Raw genomic sequence first — 21888 nt, 5'->3', positions numbered from 1 at the left:
AATGCTGAACAAGGATGCCAAACACTAGTGTACAGCTTATGTATATTAAAATCAAATTGAATGTCAAATTCTAGTCACACTTTCACACTGCCAATGTTAAAATAACAGTGGTGGAAAATGATTTCTTTAAACAGTGGTGAGAAACAGGTTACAAGAAGTCAGAAGCTGACTGCTATGAACATCAGGGTCCAATCAAATTCTGCCTTCACATTCTTTCACCCATGCAATCCCACCCAAGAGGAAGCAAACACTGCCTTTTGTGGTCTTGTACAGGTGTACCTGGCTGCATACATTGGCCCTAAGTGCTTAGAACATGTTTTGATACCCCTCAGGAGAGAATCTGCTATGCACAGAAATTAGAAAATACATAGACTGCTAAACCTGCTATCATTGTACCTAACACCTTGTACAGTGTGTGTATAAAATGACTGTCAGTCAGTCCCATAATCTGATCACAAGAGGAACAATGTACAGTATGCAAAACAATTTGATGTATAACAGGCGAGGCTATAAGATGTTCTCCGTGCATCCTTGTGTCATTTACATTTTATAAGGTAACCCAGACCCAGGAGGATACGAGAAGTAGGATAGGCGTGAGAGTGGTTAGGCAGCTTTCTGTACTTTTCTTAGGCTGGGCTACCTTCCGCACTTCAGAGTATACTTAAAGACACACAGTGCATGTTAAGAGGTGTGATAATTTAAGGGTGAGGGGGATCCTGGTGGATCTCAGCTCCATCACAAGTATCAAGGCGCAGCCATGGCCAAAAAAAATCCATTTTCCTTTCTTTGGCAAAGTGAGCAGCCTCTGTCCCCACAGCAGTCTAAAGCTTTGTCACCTGCAGGTTAGCTCGTGGTTATGGCAGTAACCTTGACTTGGGAAACCTGGGTTCAAGTTCCTATTGCACCATAAATGTCTCATGGGGCAAATCATTTAGCCTGTGTGTGCCTCAATTTCCCATCTGTAAGATGGGAAGTAGTACTTCCCTGCCCCATATGTAGTGTTGTGAGTATAAATGCATTAAAGATTTGCTAAAATATTCCAACTCTGGGGGCTGTAAGTACCTCAGATATATAGATTACTAGGAAGCAATATGTATGGAGTTGCATCCAAAATGGCACACCGCACAGAATTTGACAGATCTCATGCTTAGTGGTACTTCTTGCAGGAGGTACCGTGTTTGATGCCTGAGATCTAAAGACAGAATTGGCTTCCAGTTTGTAGCCAGGTGTTGTTTTTTGTCTTTAAAGTCCTGAAACGTTTGGGTCCTGTGTATGTCAGAGACAGACAGACACACACACACACACACAAACACACACCATGCCTTTCTTCTTGTGTGATTTCTCCTGCAAAAGTGCTTGAGCTAACAGACACCAGATTTGAACATGAGAGTGTTGGAGGCAGGCGTTTTCCAGGATTCACTCCCTCTTCTGATCATTTAGGACTTAAGTTTGTTGAATTTCTAAGCATAGTGCAAGGTCTGTCTGTTTACACTGCATTTTGCCTGATGAGATCCTGGCAGGATTTCTGAATTTTTTTTTTTTCTGATTTAGGGGAAGAGCGTTGAAATCTTTCACTGGCATGAAACCAGCTTGTAAAATTGTTGTTTGATATAGATGTGACACATGAGCACTTAGACTGGTGCTTTTTTATTTTTAAAAAATGACATGGCCCATATCTAGCTGGGAATAAAATCCACTACACAAATCGTACTACATATTCCTGTGGACACAGCCCCAGTGGTCAGTCACTCTGCATCAAAGGGCCCCTTGCAAACATCACTTATCTTATTCATTGAAGCAGAGAGAATAATTTGAACAGTGAAGAAACAAAACAGAAATGAAACATTAAAATGGTTTGAAAATTTACTTATAAATACAAAATCTCCATCCTCTTGTATCAGTTGCAACCTAGCTTGACATGGAAGTTTGGATCCTGAAAGGCAATTTGGTTAATGCTACAAGGAGGAAAACATAGGAACAAAATCTCATCCATCATTTTAGCACACTTTATTACAAATCAAGCCGAGATAAAGGCTGCTTTTTATTCTGTGCTGTCTGGACTTTCAGGGACATTTTTCTATAAGTTTCTTTTTTAAATAGATGTAGTTCAAAGTTACTCTGCTCTGTCATGCACATTGCAGGGATTGCAATCATACGTGAATAATAATACATGATTATGGCAGCTGATCCCAGTCCTGATTGGTTATTTGGGCACCCTTCAGTATCAGTTTTCTGTTCCAGTAGGACATGATGTCTCTTGATCCAGGAGATGTTAGAAGGGGCAAGCAGCCAATAAGACTTGGGTGTAACACTTCTCCACTATGTCCCTTTGAAACCTTTCTGCAGAATTTAACCACCATATGACACTGGATCTTTATATTGTGTAATTCCAAAGAAATAATAAATAAATATTTCCTTATCATCATATGGCAACTCCAGAAATTATAAAAGTGACAATTTATGGAAAATATGTTTATTAAAGTTTCAGGATTTTAATGGCAATGTTCTTGTTATATATTTTATATAAGGCTTATATTATTCATTGCACTAACTTTAATTGTAAGTTAACTGTTTTTCATGGGATATTGGGAGATAGAGCTATAGTTGTCTTGCAGAATATATCTTTATATCTGTAGCTATAGATATTGCTTAAATACTAAATTGATAGATAGCACTTAGATATCATAGACAGTTGATGTGTATTGCACATTGTGTTGCCTGTGTACTTGTGATTAGACATTTTTAGTTTAATTTATCCTTGCATGACAAAGGGTCAATGAAGGAGGGTAAATTCCATTGCACAGATGGCAACATTTTGTATTGCTAGTTCAGAAACCACATTGTCAGCTCAAAGAGACTCAGACAAAATGAAAACATAATAATACCTATCAGTTGTACAAAGAAACACCCAAGAGGTTAACAGAACTAAAATGGCTAGGATTACATAAGCTACTAAGGTTCATAATGCATTCTGGATAGCGGACTATAATCTAGTTATCTAATGTATTGGTACATTAATTACATAAAGACACATGAATTCTGTGAAGCCAACTTATACAAGAGATCGCCTTGGTCATTTTACTGTTTGAAAGTAAAGATGGTTAAGGATCAAAATGCCTGACTTCCCTCTGTCACCTCTGTATAGTTTCCCCCTCCCCCCCGCCAAGCCAGGTAAATACAGCTAGTCCAGGTCCTGGACTCCAGGAGTGGCCTGGGGTCCCCCATATTTTTATGTCACGTCAGGAAATACTGTCTCTTCTGAATGGATTCCAGTATCGATGTCATTGCTGGAAGGGGCACCTTTTAGAAAGGAAAGCCCCAAAAGAATATTATTCAAAGTGGCAGTGACCAGTCGATCAGATGTAAATTGAGCTCAGAACCCACTCACAGGACTCCCAGCATCCCAGTTTGGTGTTAGCTCAAGCTTTCCAAACTGGTCTGCTCCCAAGTGTGGCTCTGTTCTGTTCAGGTCCTTATACTGCACACACAAAAGGCATCTCGGTTCAAATGCTGTGGAAGTGCAGCAGGAATGGAGCTGGCAAACATGGGTTACAATGCAGTGTGGAGGAAGAGGATTAGAAAAGAAAGTACAGCCCAGGTGGTAATTGTGGGATAGGACTGAAGGAGTAAGAGCACCTGGGCCTGGCTAGCCTGCATTCTCTCTGCAGCGTAGGCAGGTTGCCATCCCATGATGAAGCAAACCCTGGGCTCCAGCCTGTACCCTCAGCTAGCCTGGGTTTAAAGCACCCTTAAACCTGGGTTAGAGGTTTTGGTCTGGATGGAAGTGGGGTTGGTGTGGTCCTAACTCTGCAGTTAACATAGACCCAGAGCACCTAATAAAACCTTTTAAAGTGTGCAAGCTTCTCACATTGACAGTTCTGTTGCAAATTCTTCCTTTTTCTTCTGCTGATGATTCGTTTTTAGGCATTACATGGACAAACAGGCAATAATATTAACTCAGAAATAAACTAAATGATTCTAAATGGAGCATTAAAACCAGTATTCTGGATCATCTGGGCGGATATTAGAATAAGAATGTATGATATCAATGTGAATTTCTTTCCACACATGCAGTGATCAAATATAGCCATAAATATGTGTGTAATGACTCTGAACAATTGTTCAGTGTTTAGCACGTCTACTGTTTAACTGTGGAAGAGCTGCTCAATTTGATCTGATTAAGTATTGTTAAGATTCCTCCATTCATTTGCTTTTAGTCTCTGGTTCATTCAACTGCCTCCTAATATTAGTTGAACACGTTTCCTCTAAGATGTTCCCATAACTTTTGAATGTACGAAGAGTTCGGCCAGCCATATGGAAAGAAGGTAAAATGCAGCCTGGCAAATTTCCCCCAGAGAGAGCTTTTTCATTACTTACCAGAGTTTCTGCATCACTCTTCCCCAGACCCTGAAAATTCACATGAAGTTATTTTCAGTTTTCTCAGCTTCAATCATGTATTGGCTAAAGCTTCTGACTAAGAACGAGTGCTTAATAACAGTAAATAAATTCTGACATTTTATTTTTACTCCTGAATAAAAATGTTCATCATGCTGGTGAAAATAAGCAGTCACATTTTATTTAACAGCAGAAAAGATTTGTACATATGGCCCTGCAGGAGCTGAGGAATCTATTTTCATTATAACAAACATTGATTTTGCATTAAAAAGTCTCATTATTTGAGATAATGACTGTTGGGTTCCTTAGTTATTCTTCTGGTTCCTAAATCATTAAAACTATAGCATTTAAAGAGCAAATAGGAATGCAAAGGACCCAAACTATATTAAAATTCTCTCTCATTCTGTCTTTAATTAAAGGAGCAATTGTCTTTAAGGCAGATATATATTATCAGAAAAGCATCTTATTTATTTTTAGCTGGTTTAGATGGCAACAATATTTCTGCCCACAGAAATACCACTAGACTTGAATATATTGATTTTAGGATTTAATATTAGTAGAATTAATATGTGAACTACTGGGGCCTCATTCACCAGCGAATTACTTCAGTTTACACCGGTGTGACTCGTGCAGCAGTGAGTCAGGAAATCAGATCCTTTATCCCCGTACAATTAGATAATACAAAACAGTCCTCTCTCCACGCACTACTCCTGATTCTTGGGTTGTTGTTTTTCCTTGATAGTTAGAGCCACATTTTGAATAATTCTGGATTTTTAAATGGGCCAGAAAGGAAGTAAATTAAACCCTACCCCTCCTCCCTAGAGCTGTGGCTGCATGGGCATTAATGTATTCCGTATAATGTTAGAGGCTAGCTGAATGTACCTTCCCACCAACAGCACTATGAATTATTGACATGAGGGATGTTCCCTGGTGTATACTTTTCCAAGGTTACACTCTCTGATACTAGATATTTATTCTGCATAAGGTATGGATAAGAACCTCATTGGCACATTATGTCTGACACAATCAAGTTTTGGGGAATTTCAACAACATTAGAAGATTTGTATAATGTATTCTTTTAGAGGCAGAGGCTCAGCTTTAAACAAAGCATAATCCCTACTGCATATCAATTCTAGCCTATTGCAAGGAGAAGCAGCAGAACCATAATGCTATCTGCATCATTTCCATTTTGTGTTCAGTGGTAGGGGCTATTCACCTAAATATTCAAACTATGTATATTCATTAAATGGAGAAGACTGATGAAAAACAAAAAAAATACGAAAAGAATGAAACAGATTTCCAGGAAAAAGGCAAGCATTTGAGTTTTTATATCTAGGCATATGATAAACTATTTGGAAATAATTTAATAGTTGATATCCACAACCTTTTCCAGTTCTTGAACACTGAGATTTTAATATTTGTGATGCATCCATTCTTCCTAATCCATTTGAATCAGATATTGGCTATTTAGATGTATCCACTTTGTATAAGAGAGAAATCTTTCTTACTTTAAAGTTATTGTGCTACCCGACTTCTCTTTGCCATCTGCTTTGTTAGTCTAAGCCTCTGGGGTTTGCAGACCAGGCAGTGGACCCTTTATGATCCCTACTCTCCACTGTCGAACAATAGAAAAGAAAAAAATTCTTCTACAGCATGTTTGCTTAAAGGGGCAATGTCAGGTTAATAATCAACTCCTCTCCCCTCCCAAAAATTTCTGCAGAACAAATGCCCTCACCAGTGCTAATATCTCAGACTGTTCACACTGAAATCATTGTGAAAGTCTATTTCAGTTTTTACTATTTATGCTGTTCTTTAAATTTCTCTCCTCAAGAGCCATGAAAATAGATAAGCTGTTTTCCTTTGTTTGAAGTTAGCTTTGGTCTCTGGATCTATAGGTGCTGGAACGAGGGGTGCTGGCGTGCAGCTGCACCCCCTGGCTTGAAGTGGTTTCCATCATATACCAGGTTTACAGTTTAGGTCAATGGCTCTCAGCACCTCCACTATACAAATTGTTCCAGCACTCCAGTCTGGATATCAAATGCTGCTCCAATCCAGGGAGATTTAGGATGTCTATGATGTAAAGGGGTATTCACACTTTAAAAATACATCTCTGTTTTCAGTTAATTGCTTATACAAGGATGCCACAAAAACATTTCTGCTAATAACAAATTTGGTTACAGGTTACAATGAAGAAACAAAACTAAATTTTGGCTTAAAGCACCTGACACAGTCTCTTCAGGCAGGTTTCAGAGTAGCAGCCGTGTTAGTCTGTATCTGCAAAAAGAACAGGAGTCCTTGTGGCACCTTAGAGACTAACACATTTATTTGAGCATAAGTTTTCGTGGGCTTCACTTCATCGGATGCATAGAATGGAACATATAGTAAGGAGATAGATAGATAGATACATACAGAGAAGCAGAAACTAAAAAATGTGAAGTCCTTGGTTCTATCCAGCACTTCCCCTCCCTGAATCCTCATTCTCTCCACGCCTTTATAGGAATTACTTTACTGCCATTATCTTAGGTATATATTTAGCTGATACTAGTCAGGTAGGAGGGCTGGAGTGTTGTTATCCTGCCAACCTGATACCTGCTGGGAGCAATGGGAGTAGTTTAGAGAGAATCCCAGTGATTCATCTATGAAATTCTTAGTTAGGGAGAAGGTACACGAAGGTTTCAAAGTTGCAGGCTGAGGTAAAGAGCAGATCCTAAACTATTTAGCAAATGATAATGTTAGCCATCAAAAGATAAGAGATGGACAGAAATTACTGGTGCATTTTTGGCTGAGAAATCATTTGAGAGGGTCAGGATTTGGTGGGATTTCCCTTAGTTCAGCTTCCCAAACAAATACACATCCCAATCAACAAAAAAACTCACTGGGAAATTCTCTGGACTAGATAGAAGCTCTCTGACAGTGGAGCAGCCAGATACCTCTCTCTGCTGCTGGAGATGCCTGTACAATTATCATTGTTATGTAAAGTGATTTGCTCTGTGCCATGTTCTACCTACGGCCTGTGCTTAGCATGCTGCAGCTTCCAGAGTTCTCCATGGGTGGGAGGTGGGGAGACTACTCCATAGGTCTCAAGGGGAGCTGTAAGGTGTTCAACTGTCTTGAAAATCCAGCCCTACATTAATAAACAACAAGATATCAAATGCAATAAAAGTTTTAAAAAATTGAAGTTTCCGTTTGAGGGGGGCTGTTGAGAAGCGACTCTGGGAGCTCCTTTCCTACTAGTTCCAGTTAGGTGGCACTTCGGGGACAAAGAATAAATCTTTTTTAAGAAAGTACCGTAGTTACTTTTCTGAAAGGAATTTGCTCTGGAGGTTAGTCTCATTTGGTGAGCTTTTTGGTTGACTTTCTGTAGGTCTCTGGAGTGTGTATTACAGGACTACCTGCTTCTATTATTATGTATTATTTCTATTAGGGGGCCCATTGTGCTGGGCCCATCCATCTCCTGCTTCATCTTCTCTGAGCTCACACTGACAGATGTGAAATGCAGGTTTCTCAGGGTTGCACTCAGCTATCTACCTCTTTGGATCTCTGGCCCACCTGGTTGGTTGAAGGTTTCTTAAGCTCCATAAGGTGTAAGTTTTCTCAGTTTTCTTGCTTGTTTGAAGCTGGCAGCAGTGCTGCCACCCCGTAAAGAGCCTGCTTCTCCCAGATGGGATTCAGTCAGTCACTGCCCATCTCGGATATCACTAAGCAGTGACTGTCCTATTTCAGGAACTGGACATTTCACAGGACATTCCAGCCCTGTACCTATATGTACCTGGCAGCAGAAAGTCTGCCCTGCTGTGCCTCTGCAGTGATCTATAGGGTGGAGCACCTTTTAGTTAGTGTCATGAAACCTTTTGGCCATCACTTAGGTTGGCTTGTCTGGGACACCATGGCTGGGCCTGAATCTTCTTTCCATTTGCAAAGACCATTCATACTTTTGGTCCTGTTTGCTTCACGGTAGGTCCAAATTGCCCTGAAGTCTTAAGGGTTGGTTTTGGATCCTATTTTGTCCTGGGTTAATTGGGGATTGTGATGTTTGCTGATGGCATCCCAGTGCCGTGCACATGCTGGCAGGGCTGTGGTTTACTTCTCTCGCCCTGCCTACCCAGAGAAAGCCCTTGCTGGGGTTTGTGGCTGTCTATGGAATATTCAAGCCTCCATTTCTTCCACTCTGGAGCAGTGCTGATAAATACCAGTCTGATGCTGATTAGCATCTTTCACTGCAGATCCTTTCTGTCCTCCTTGTCCGTTCCCTTTGTGGTTGTCTTATTCATCCTGTTCCCAAGGCTCATAACCTTGGAGCTGCATTTGATTCTGAGCTCTCTGGAGGATCATCTTAATCAGACAGTAAAGATGTCATACTACCATCTTGAGGAATCTCTCCAGGGTGTGACCTGTGTTGTCTCAGCAGGAGGCAGGGACATTTGTACATGTTTTGTATCATCTCCTGCTTGGATTATTGTAACTCATTATTTGCTAGTCTACCTACAGTCCCCTTAAACATCTGCAGCAGCGGCAGAGCTCAGCTACTAGAAGTTTGAGAGAGCTGGGATTTCTGAGTGTAACATTCCAGACTACAGGAACTGCTTTGGCTTCCTGTCAGGCATTAACAAATTGACTTAATTTTTATTTACCTTGCTTGGGATGCCTACTCCTGTTTCTTTCACCTTCCTTATGGGATGGCCAGAGGCTCTCATCTCAAGAAACACCCTTCATTTAAGGTGAGGGGCTTGTGGTGGTCTGGTCTGCACTCAGTGGTGATGGTGCGTGTGTGTGTAGTGTAGAGTACTCACATGCATTGCCCTTATTTATGGGATTTGGAACCGTTTATGGTGTCCTGGCTACACTTTGTTCATTCAGAGTGATGTTTATCCCTGTGCAGAGGGCCAGAATAAAGCCTAGGTATCACTTGAATCTTAAATTTGCTATTGCAATACAGAAATAGAAGTGCATTCCCTCTTATGACTCCATGTTAACCACCCTTGTCTTAGAACAGTTTGAGTTCTCATATATCAGTAACTTACAAACTTCATTTTCCTTGTGCGGAAGTGTTCCGTGTGCCAAGACGATGACTAGTTTACTCTTGTTTCACTTATGTAGCTATTAAACTTCATTATTGTAACAAAGCCGTATGTGCACTGCAGGCAGAAAAAAGAAGGATTGCACTATTGCCTCAAGGCTGAGGTGCTCAACCTTATAGCAGAAAGAGTCACCCAACATAAAACCATTCAAAGTTTAACTGAGTTGTAGTTCAGAGAAGGCATTAAACTGCTTGCCTCTTGAACCTCTGTGCTTTGCAGGAACACATACTAAGAACAACTGTTATCCAACCGTAGTATTATCATTCACGTAACATGTTGGAGTTGAGATGCCAGGAGTATTATTTATTCAGCCCTTCCAAGAGGCAGTTTCAATTGACTCATTTAAACCTGGTTGTTTGCACTGCAATATGTGGATTGAACATATTATACTGTAAATCCTTTAATTTATAACCGGACTTCTGTGTATAGATTAATAATTAATAGTGATAATACTGTACACTCCTACAGTGACTTCCATCTGAGAATCTTATAAGCACTTTACACACTTGGACATCCTTCTCCCCATTTTACAGGTAACAAAACTGAGGCGCAGTAGTAGCTTTAACCCAAGATCACACGGTGAGTTAGTGACAGAGACAGGAATATTACCTATGTTTCCTGACTCTGTGTATCCTGCTGTAATCACTAGATAATGCTGCTGCCCTAACAGCCTTTCTCCACAACATGCTCAGTGCTTCACACTTGCTCCCAGTGTTTTTTCAGACCTTTGTGCTATATCAAATCAAGAAGCTGGCGTCAAGCAGCAGAGTTCCTTCCTTCAGCTATGTGACTGTTCAGGCTTTGTGACCTGCCATTTTCTTTGCCAGTGCCATGCATGCTAATTTTGCAGGTTAGATGTTCAAGTCACTACTTCCAGCAAATACATATTGCAGTAGGAAACTTTCTCGCTATTGGTGGTAGAAGCTGCAAAGTATCCCTAACTTTCCTGCATCCTGCCTGCTGGTTGGACTGGTACCTATCCAGTATGGCTCTGCCTATAGGCAGCATGCTTCACATTCTTTCTAAATGTGTTAATAAATGCAGGAGAAAAATATCACCTTGCACATCAGCATCACCTGCCAGACTGGTTGGAAGTACCTCTGGTGTTAGGCATGATGGTAGTCTTTTATCATGCCTGGGCGGAAGAGGAGAGACATTAGATGATATGTAAAAGGGACTGAGGGTGGTGGCAGAGAAGGGGTACTGAGAACAAATTTAGTTCCAACTTAGCGGTGATCACCTAGGCCTGGTCTACACTGGGGGTGGGGATTGATTTAAATTATGCAACTTCAGCTATGTGCATAACGTAGATGAAGTTGACATACTTAGATCTACTTACCGCAGTGTCTTCACTGCGGTAAGTCGACGGCTAACGCTCTCCCGTCGACTCCGCGTACGCCTCTCGCCTTGGTGGAGTACCGGAGTCGACGGGAGATCGCTGCCCATCGATCCAGCAGGTAATGTAGACAGGCCCTAGTATCAGCTCAACATGCCTTCCAGTGGGCAGTCAAGCTGGGGAATTATGTCAGAGTTGGGAAGCAATTGTAAATATGGGTGGAGGTCATCTCATTAAATCACTGCATTTTTTAGCATTCCCGGCACTTACTGTATGGATAGGCTGCTCTTGGTTCACTCATCGGGGTTACACAAGCTACTAGCAGTGTCTAGCAATAAGTGTGCTCCTATGTATGGTGGGCTCCAGATTCAAAGTTGGTTTCCAAAATGTGTTGTTCTAATGGAATGGGCGTGGGGAGTGAGATGCTGTCGGCTGCAGCAAAATGTGTACATTAAGACTGGAAATAGCAGGGCATTTTTAAAACTTATTTTGCTTCTAGGAAAATATAAAAAAGGAAAGAGCTACCCCGAGAATTGAACCACCACCACACCTGTTGTGGATAGTAACAGAATCCAGCGTGGAAAGGAATTCGAGTGGCTCAAGGCACAAGGAAACACCTGGCAAAACTAGCCCAAGGATTCAGTAACTCTTATCAGACATGGTCATGTTCCATATCCAACAGCAAGTAGCAACTCATAAGTCACCACTAAATCTTCAGTAATCGGGAGCTGATATTCTGCTGGATTCAGGGAGAAGAATCCTAGATCAAATTTATATCCAGACATCTAACATCTTTAGTGGAAAGGAACATGTGGGAGAGCAGTGGGTCTAAGCCTCTTGGCCATGCGGATTTGGAATACACAGAGTTAGCCATAGAAACGTAATACATCGTAAAGCTCTTCCAAGATCCTCTCCACTGAATTGTACCCCTTTATTCTGCCAGCATAAAAGGCCCCTCTTCGTTCTTGTCAGATCTTCTGGCCCTGGAAGTATCTCCTGCCATAGCTGTTCTGCAGTCTTTAGACAGAGGAGAAGAGAATACGGAGTGGTGATGCCAGGTTCTGGTCTCCCAGTCAGCAGTTACCAGGATTTGCCTCTTCCACCTCCTGGGGCCAAAGGACTCCATGGCTTTGAATCTGTGGCTCTCAGGGCATAGGAACTGACGTAGCATCCTGCTGAATAGAGATGCCCTTTTACAGGGACCTTGTTGCACATTGCTGTGGATGTGGCTCAGATGAAGGGGTCTGCTGAGAATGTGATGTTTCCTTGTGTAATTTTTAATGCAATTCTTTCTCTGCTAATTAGTAAGTTTGACTGCTTAGGATTGTTTACATATTTTTGTATCTCAGTTTAATCCATTTTATTTTTAGTTTCAATGCAACTCTATATTTACCATGGCCAAGGTTAAGAGTGGCTATGCTGCTTAATAACACATTACGTATAGCAGCGCTGTAAGTAAAAGCATGTAGAAAAGCAATAAGTCCTCATTGTCTCCACATCACGCTGCAGCTCTCTGTGTTACAGTCACTCTTAGCTTAGCAGGCTGCCTGTTTACAGTCTCACTCCTGAAACTGTCTTACTTGTTTATAGAGGGGACTGGAGAACAACAATTGCATTTGGCAGCAACTTGCAAGGTTTCGAAATTCGTTTTTGTTCTGCATTGCAATAAATCCTTTCGGATGTTTTTACAAAACAGACTTGTTTCAAAACATCAGTTTTCAGATCAAACAGGTCAGGTTTTCTATTCAGGTCTTTCTCTGACTAGAGAGTTTCTCCTGGATCCCAGAAACCTTACTGTTTAAACCTTTGTTGAAATCCAGTATGTTTCCATGAAACTTTTTGGCTTCAATCAAATAGAATTTTTTGATGAAAAAATATTTGGTTACAAATGTTCCAGCCAGCTCTCTTGGTTTGGAAAGAAATCCTATTTCTTAAACTGGACCGGAATAAGAGGAATTTATCTGAATAACGTTGTGCTTTTGAATCTGTGTAACTCACAAGTAGTTGCCGTTTAAAATCTGCATGTGAACAAGAAACATCTAAAATATGGGAGTCAGATTCTGCTCACCCGACTCATGGAAGTAATCTGGCTAAGACTTTCCAAAGTGATAGTGATTTGGGGGATCTCATTTTTGGGGAACCCAAGGTTCAGACATCTTAAAGAGTGGCCTGATTTTCAGGTGGGGGAGATGCAGGCCTTTTTTTTTTGAAATTTAGGTCCTTTTTAACATGTCTCAAAATGGGCACCAATAATGACGGCACCCAAAATTCAGTAACTTTTGAAAAGCTTGACAATGAGGGTCTGTCTGTGCAGCATTTTGAAGCAAGCGTCCCAGCCTGGGTCAACAGACTTCAGCTAGTAGGATTTGTGCTAGGGCTCTAAAAATAGCTGCTTATAGACAATGCTTTCAAAGTTGTGGCCAGCCCATTGACATAAATAGGGCTACTTGTATATGTGTGGCTAGGAGGATTCAGCCATGTGAGGATGTGCCAGCCCTTATGAATGAAGAAAGAAGAGAGCCAGCACAGCGCATTAAAGAAGCTTAACGTTCATTATCCGGCAGGAAGTGAGTTCCAGAATGCAGCAACAAAATGGGCAGCAAGAGGGTTGCTGCTGGTTCTTTCCCAGATTTAAAGGGCCAGTTACTACTAGAACATGCTGTGAAAATCTTCTGTAAAAGGGAAACCCAAACTGGCTCCTGGGAGCAATAAGAAAGTCAAACAGTTAAAAAAGAACTGAATTCCTAGCTTTCTGAAAGACGGGACACAGCTCAAGCTAGACGAAGCTGGAGCTGAGCATGCTCTGTAAGCTAATGATGCTTTCCTCAGGTTTTGTTGCAACATTATGATGGAAAATGCCTGCATAAAGAGAGATGTTAGAAGAGTTCCACAGGCCTGTGACCATGCAGGAACAAGCCTGAAGCAAAGATGTGACCTTTTATTCCATAGGGGATGTTTGAATGTGCAGGTTAATATCATTTTAGCTGACGTACTCTGCTTGTTTTTAGTAGTGTTGAGGTTTGTGCAGCGAAAGTATGGTGATGAGCCCACCCTACAAATCAAATCAATCCTATCAGTAAATAAATACCTGTGTGCTCCATCCACTCGTAGTATTTATGCATGTGTGCGCACAGGCATGCACTCTCACATTTATATGAGAAAGGAGAACCTACTACATTTTTATAAATCATCTATTTAAAATTAGTGTATGATAATGGGGCTGTGGCATTAGCCAGCAGCAGCAAGGGACTCTGTGTATGATACATCTCTGTTCTCATCTCAGCCAACTTGCTACATGCACTTTCTCTCTGAATTAGGACCCAGTGTTGGCTTTAACTTTGCACTTTCTGCATTTGTCAGTTTCTGTCACAACCTTAATGTTATTTAAATGTAACTTTGTGCCTGTGACTGTTCGGCAGGATGCCATTCTCCACAGAAAGCTCTTTTTAGGTGAATTAATTCAGATAATTTGGATTTATTGCATCTTCTTTTGCTATTTGTATCCAATCTCATTTCTGGAAAACATGACATGTTTGTCCTAGGTGCAGTTTGGAGGAATTAGGCTGAACTGTAATTTACACTTGTTTAACTACAGATGCATTCCCCACTGCTATTTGTTTATCTCACATTTATTACACTCTTCCAAATTCAAGTTAAGCACTCAGGGGCTTTTTTCTAGTAGCACTAATGGAGGAGAATAGATGCATTATATGTGAATAATGTATTATGATGATACAATTTGGGTCTCTTAGCTCTAACCAAGACCCGTCCTGCCTTACATTATTTATAATTTACACACACCTTCCTGAACATTTTTATGTAAATATTTAATACAGAAAGTGAATTAACTCTTTCATTTGTGAGGTTTCCAGTCACAAAACAAAAGAACATGCAAGAGGGGAGTTGGGGGTCCTGGCACTAACTAGGTAGATGACCAGTCTCATTTACTTACAGAAAATAAAAGGAAATGGAACAAATTACAGAGCAAATATTCATATTCAAGTTAACACAAGATCCAAATTCTGTTTGCCTTTTTCATCCCATCTAGTCTTGTTTGCTACAATGGACTCTTGACTTCCATTAGTTATTTGTGCATGTATGGCCAGCAGGATTTGGTCAACAGAGTTTGTTCTTCATTTTATTCAGATGTGTCTGGGGTTTTGGTGCTATATGATTTTGGAACAATATAACTATTTGAGAAGTGGGGCATTGAGGTCCTACATACAAGACAGAGAACTCCCTTTCTGTTGTGTAATAATCCCTCTAATATCTGAACTTTCCCCTTCCCTCTGGCAGGAAAGGCCTGTATTCAAGCCTTGGTTATCTTTTGTCTTGACTTCCAAAACCTTCTCCTCTATGGTCTCCCCAATCTTCCGCTCTCCCACCTCCAATATGTCCAGAACAGCAATAATCTTCCTCTGTCATCACCCCCATTAAACATTCACAGGAAGGTTTTGTAACATGAGACCATGCTTTCATTCTCTCTTCTTCTGAGGGCACCTTAACTTTGCTATGGAGCAGAATGGGATGTCTTTCTCAGAGGAGTTTCCTTCTCAGCAACGTACCAGATATAAGCACACAGGTGATACTCATTTCCCCTTATTCTGCTTCATTTGGAGTAGAAGCAGCAGAATAGTCTAGCTGCTCCCTAGGTGAGGTGTCCGAATGCACCATGCAAGCCAGTGTTGGGCTCTCATTACTGGCAGCTGCCTGAATGTTGCCAGCAGCAAGTTCCCAAATGAAATGGAGTGTTGGAGTGGAGGTTTTGCTGCAAAATTTCACCTTTTCTGATCTAGTTTGAATAAATGAGATCCAAACACTGGAGCAAATTCCATCTGTTTTACACTCCAGATGTATCTAGATGCAATCTCATTGCTGCATATCTCTCTGGAGTTCAATAGCTTCCTTCGATTTCATCTAGAAACTAATGAACAGTGGTGGGGAAAGAGTGCTCAGTTGCCATTCTCCTGCCAGCATTACACAGGGCACTAGTTACTGGGGAGTGTGAGAAGGAGCAATCAGCATAGTCTGAGATTGTCCTTCCAAAAATAATTACATTTCCTGGATGCAGAGTTTGTTATAAATACAGACCAACATCAAGCTACTGTTGTTTGATGGCATACGCTCCTTGTGCGTCTCATTGTCTCTGGTAGTCACAACAACTTAAAAGGTTAATGCTCGCCAGAATCCAAATCTTAACCGTAAAATAACTGCCCCCCTCCCCCACCAGGCACTATTCCGTTAGGAAAATTAACATATTTTAGTTTAGCTAATAAGACAGCTCCAAGATGTCCTGAATTCTAACCCCTAGGGCTATGAGACCTTGAGCAAGTCACTTCCCCTCTTAGTGCCTCAGTTTCCTCATCTATGAAATGCGCAATGGTCATACATACTGGTTCCCTAGTGAGGGTCTGGACCTTTATTACGTGTCTGTAAATGCAAAGTGCCATGGGATTGCCCTAAGAGGCTTGCTAAGAGCAAGCTCTAGAAAGGGCAAGGGCCACACAAACTTCCTCTCAGCGGTATCAGTTACAACAACTGCTGACAATGGTTCTGAATGACATGATACTTTTGTGATATTGACGTAAGGGGTTAGGCTGAGACTGTCAAACTCATTTCATTTGTGAGTTAGGACAAAATTTAGCTTAATTCCTCTCCTCTCCCCTCATCCCACCCCTGCCTTCATTCTAAACAGGAAATGACATCTTGGCACCTTTGAAGTCAAGGGGAGTTTTGCTGTTGACTGCAGTGGGGCCAAGATTTCATCCAGGCGCTGCATTGTCCTCAAGTCCAGAGTATGTGGCGTCCAGGATCCAGTAGCTGTCAAGCTTTTGGGTGCTGCCATTTATTGTATGTCAGACACCCTGCTATTTTCTGCATTGTAACCTGAAATCACTTCTCACATTGAAGCTGCATCGATGTCAGTGACGCCCCTGCTAATCCATTGCATGTGCCCCAACACTCCCCTGTTTTTATCAAAGGACCAATGCACTCTTTAAAGATACAAATTATGTCAAGTGCAAGACTGTTTGGCTCTAGACAGCACTTCTCTGTTGACTGTCTGCCAGCTCTGTTATCTCTCTAACAACTGGGTATGCAAAAACTGCATTTATTAATTAACACTGATGCTGAAAGGAAGTATTCTTTGCGTCAGTCCCAGGGTAAATCTCAACACACTTCTCAGATTTTGTTTAATAATTTATAATCTTGTAATCATAAAAAAGATTAACATGAGTGAGATAATTTGTTCTTTGTAGATAAGAGAATGTCATCTGAGCTTTCAGTGAAATCAAAATAATGCAAACATCACAAAAACAGAGCGTAATCAGGGATCAGTTTCTAGCCACAATGCTGAGAAAGCAGCGCTAAGAACAGAGGCTTCTAGGGAAAGGAGCTAGTTATGTATGTCTCACTTTGCCGTTTGTGAGTGATGCAACCATCCCAAATGTGTGACGATAGAACCTCTGTTGCACCACACCCTCATGTACTTATTGATAAAGGACAGCGCTGATGCACTCTGCCGACTCGTTCAGCTTCCCTGGTGCCGGGGCTGCTATCCCAAACCTTTGAGCAGCTCTCACAGCTGCGTTGAAAACAAAAGGCTCTCTGCTCCGAGCATTTCCTTCCTTCCTTCTCTCACAAACAAGCCTGGCCTGAGGGGGCAAGATGGCCACTGGCCGGCCTTGAACCAGCAGTGGCGTTAAAACCAGCCTTTCCTAGTGACCCACTGGAAGAACACAGCACTGCTCCCTTCCCTGGAGGGTCCTCAGATATCAGAGGCCAAAGCAGTGACTAGAAATGCCTTGTTAGGCACAATTGCGAGGTTTATTTGTAATTTTTCTCCCCTGCAGGGGCCTGGATAGTTGGACTCCATCCTCCCTCCTGTTAGTATCTGCTGTGAGGAGGGGATTTCCATGTGTGGGTGAGTCAGCCATCTCTGTTGTACCAGGTCCCAGGCCTGGGCCCCGTGGAGAGCCCTCTTCAGAGCAGAGGATCTGCAGCTGGGGAGAAGGATGGCACCAGCTCCCCTCCGAGCCCCGTGGAAATGTGCGGGTAGTTAGCGCAGCCTGAGGCTGTGGTAGCTCCTGTGTGGCCCTCACCTTCTGAAAATTTTAAAATGGGGTCCTGGAGGCATTTACCAGCCAAGAAGTCCTCCAGTGAGGCTTCAATGGCGCCACACTGCCTGGTAGCTGGAGTGGGGGAAGGGTCTCCAAAGCCATTGGAGAGGCACAAGGCCTTGACATAAATGCCCCTGAAATCTACCTAGATCGGAGGAGATCCTTGGACTCCAGTCAGGGACAGATGCTTTCCCCATTCTGCAAGGACATGAACCCTCTTCAGGGAAAATTCCAAGGGAATGCTCACTGTGTTAGCCTTCTCCAGTGCTCCTCCCATTGGTATCTGTATAGGAAGGACTGATAGGCCCCTGGTAACTGAGGGACCTAGCTTTACCTGTGACTAGAGACAGTACACAGCCCCCACGAAATGCCTAAAGCTCTCTTGGATATCCCTAAAAGAGTAAATACCCCTCAACACCACAGCAATGGACACCCAGCTTCATCTGAGTGCAGAACAGCATTGGGTGTTAGCCAGGCACCCCCAAACTTCTGCCAGTAAAACCTTCATAACTCACTAATGGCTTCAGCACTTTTCTGTCAGGTTGCCATTCCAGACTATTGAAGAGTTAAAACCATAACAAAACGTGCCATCATGTAGCCCCTCTCTATCTGCCTCTCTGCCTGTGACTACAACTAAACCTTATGCCATGAATGACTGTCACTTATAGATACTCTTGTACCTTCAGTGAGAACTGCTGAAAGGTAAGATGGTTGGAGCAAATGTACATAGCTCAGCCAGTGTCTTTAGGTTTGCTACCAACCCAAGCTGCAGAGCTTATTTTTTCCTAAAATAAAACCTGTGAGTGGAGTGACATTTTCATGTTCTCTTTTACTTTCCTATTTAGCAGTTAACAGTGTAACTGCATTGTTAACTACAAGTAACTTCATGGTAATTTCATAATTTGTGTTGGTAATAATAAACCTTTCAGTAGTTCCGGATGGTAAAACATTGTGACTCAATAGTCACTTGTACTTCAGGCTTCTTCTTTCCCTGTTAAATGAAAGTATCATTATCCACTGAAAGATGCTAAGCACTGTAAATCATTATTAAACTATTTTCTCACTAGCACAGTAGCCTGTCAATTCTGCACAGATAATCTTGTCACCTCTTTGATGCAGTTTATATCTGCCCAACTTGTAATATGCTAAGGCTGGTGCAACACGTAAAAGCAGGATGAACTTCATCCTTTCAAAATTGGTTTGCTTATATTCTTCTAGCTAGTATCATGGTTCATTAATTATACAGAATCTAAAATGATGAGGGTGGTGAAATACCCTATTGATTGAGGTATATTTGTCACAATACAGGCATTAGGAAAGACTCAAAAAATGGAAATCGGGAATAGTATTTTTTCCATATTGTGCATGTCTATGTGCACAGAAAGGAGGGCTGAGAAGTGATGGCTGCATTGGCGGTACAGCGTAGGACACAGCTGTATTTAGTGTACAGCTCACTTTCCCCATGACATTGTTAAAAAAATATCTATATCCCTCACTGCCAGGCAGAAGATACAGATTAACCTAGGTGTTCTCTGTAGGCCCCTGGATGATCTGAATAATACCACAACTAACTGGTACAACTAAGGCAGACTGTGCAGGGCTTTTTGGATTCCTGAATCACTGATTCAAGGACTCAAAGTACAATACGTTTAGCTGTGCACGACTGGCCACCTTGGCCCTTCTTCCCCTTCTTGGATCCTTCTGTGTTGGCATCCACTTTGGTATTGGGACCATTCTGCTGTTTCTAAAGTGTCCAGGGAGGGTAAAAGGTGCAGCAGGGTCCAGGCTCCCGCAGGGACATTGAGACTGCCACCAGCGGCTCCCCTGGGGAGATGCACCTCCTCCCATCCCCTACCCTCAGCCATGACTTTAATGGACAGCGTATCCCAGTAGATAAAAGACAAATAATCCACTTATTTACTCAATTGGAGACAAATCTGATCACCTTTGATCAAGGTTGACAAGCCTGGTTTTTGGGTGGCAGGAGGTTTCGAGCACTGGAATTCTATATTGTCTCCCTCTGTCTTTTAGCAAGAGAAGTTGGCTCTCCCCTCTGAGTTACTACTTTATTTATTTATAAAATTTAGGAACATTAACTTCAGGTCTTTTGAAAAATGTGATCCTGTAATTTGAGTTCCTGTACCTACAGATGCACAGGCTGTGAGCCAAAGAAACACACAGATGAAATAAACATTTAAAAAGACAACTGCATTTTGAAATCTAAGAATTGAGTTATATACATTTTTGACAGCTTCCTGAATCACAGCCCACATCTAAGATGAGTGAAAGAGGTATCTGGCCCTTTAACTGGGTTCCATTTCATATAATTAAAGACTCACGGAATTAAATGGCCTATATAGAAAGTGGCTTTCAGTGGACTAAATGCCTGAAGCAATCTCCTTGCCTGAGTGTAGAAGTGACACTGGCTTGCAGATCAATATCATCTCTGTTATTAATATCAAAAGCGCATTACTTTGTTTTTGCCTGGCTGTGTTCCAAGCCTTAGGCCCAGCTAGCATTCAGCCATTTGCTTGGGCCATAATTTACTTTCGGGAGTTTTTAAGGTATTGTTTTGTCAGGGCCAATCACCGTGAAGTTATAAATGATTCTGAGGACTTGCACTCTCTGTTAGTGGCATATGCGGTGAAATTAATTTTTAAAAGTTTCACGTCAATTACTCCTGTCCTTGAGTTATGCAAGGGGACAAAAGAGCAGAGACTTAAAGACATGAGTGATATCAAACAGATGAGGTAACGACAAATAGAAACAGCGGCTTGGGACCAAATCAGACATTACACTATCTTTAATTGATGCATTGAATTAAACAATGCTAAAGCCAAATAAATATTGACCACTTAGCAAAAGAACCATTGATTTTTATGATGGACAACATTTACATCACATACCTCTCTGGTCTGGGGATTTTAGGCTGTTAGCCTGTCAGCTCCAGCACAGATCCTTTGCAGGATGGCTGGTGCTGATGCCACATCCCTTTTCTAGAATTTACTGAAATAAAAGGGTTTTTTACAAGTTTTTTTTCTCTTTCTGCTTCTGAGAATTATTCTTAAAGAGCTGGATTCTGCCCACATCCTCCCTTCTCTCTCAGCTCTCCAGAGCTGCAGGACCAACGTTGCAGCTGTAGAGTACAGTCCAGAGAACATTTATAATTTTGACTTGTAGGTGGAGTTGAATGTGCCTTGCAAACATGCTAATGAGCTTAATTTCAGATGTACCTTTTGGAGAAAGAGGTTTTCAGTTTCTGCTGGGATTTGCAGGAAGCAGAATAAAGGTTGAATAGGCTGTTGTGGCTACTGAGGCCGGTATTTATGCTCATAAAACAGCTGCTTCCATGTGCTCTGATTTTGGTGCCAGTGTCCTGTCTTGGGAAATGGAAGAGAGACCCATGTTACATTTCTGTACAGTCAGATAAATGGGGTCTGCTCTGCGATGGACGTTATACTGTGGAGAGAGGCACCGTGTCCCTCACACAGACATATTGCTGTCTGGTTTACTGACATAGAATTGGCTGGTCCTGGTTGGCATACTAGAAAAGGAGTGCCTTTTCTGAGCACTCTATGTGGCTGCCTCGCTCCAGCTGATGCTGACGTATTGAAATTCATTATATTAATATAGATTGGCTATTTAAACATTCCATGTGCTAATTATGTGATATTTACATGCTATGGAAACAATTCCCACAGGATGAAACAAGTTGTTCAAGGAGCCAGTGTTTGCACCACTGTGTTATTTCCAGTAGGGTTTGTGGAGCTAAACAATTTAAAAATGGAAAACTTTGAGATGACTTGGATGAAATACGGAGAGGAGACTCAGATAAACATGTGATGCTTTAGCATGAAATATGCTCCTATTTGTGAGGCTTAATGAAAAGCCAATGATTATCATTTTATTTTATCACCCACATTTATGAGGTGCCCATTGCCAGAGCATCTCAGGACAAAAG

General features: G+C 41.7%; 1 long non-coding RNA gene across 1 annotated transcript in view; it reads left to right on the top strand.

The window, feature by feature from the left end:
* Positions 1–12098, top strand: part of LOC120389346 — a 104083-nt gene extending 91985 nt beyond the window's left edge. Inside the window, exon 5 of the long non-coding RNA XR_005590883.1 lies at positions 11309–12098. This is a non-coding gene — a long non-coding RNA (uncharacterized LOC120389346). The remainder of the gene's footprint in view (positions 1–11308) is intronic.
* Positions 12099–21888: the final 9790 nt, after the last annotated feature.

Source organism: Mauremys reevesii, linkage group 23 (genome assembly GCF_016161935.1).
Source record: "Mauremys reevesii isolate NIE-2019 linkage group 23, ASM1616193v1, whole genome shotgun sequence".
In the NCBI taxonomy this organism is placed as follows: domain Eukaryota; kingdom Metazoa; phylum Chordata; order Testudines; family Geoemydidae; genus Mauremys; species Mauremys reevesii.
The sequence above is the reverse complement of the archived record's forward strand: the minus strand, read 5'-3'. Positions and strand labels throughout refer to the sequence as shown.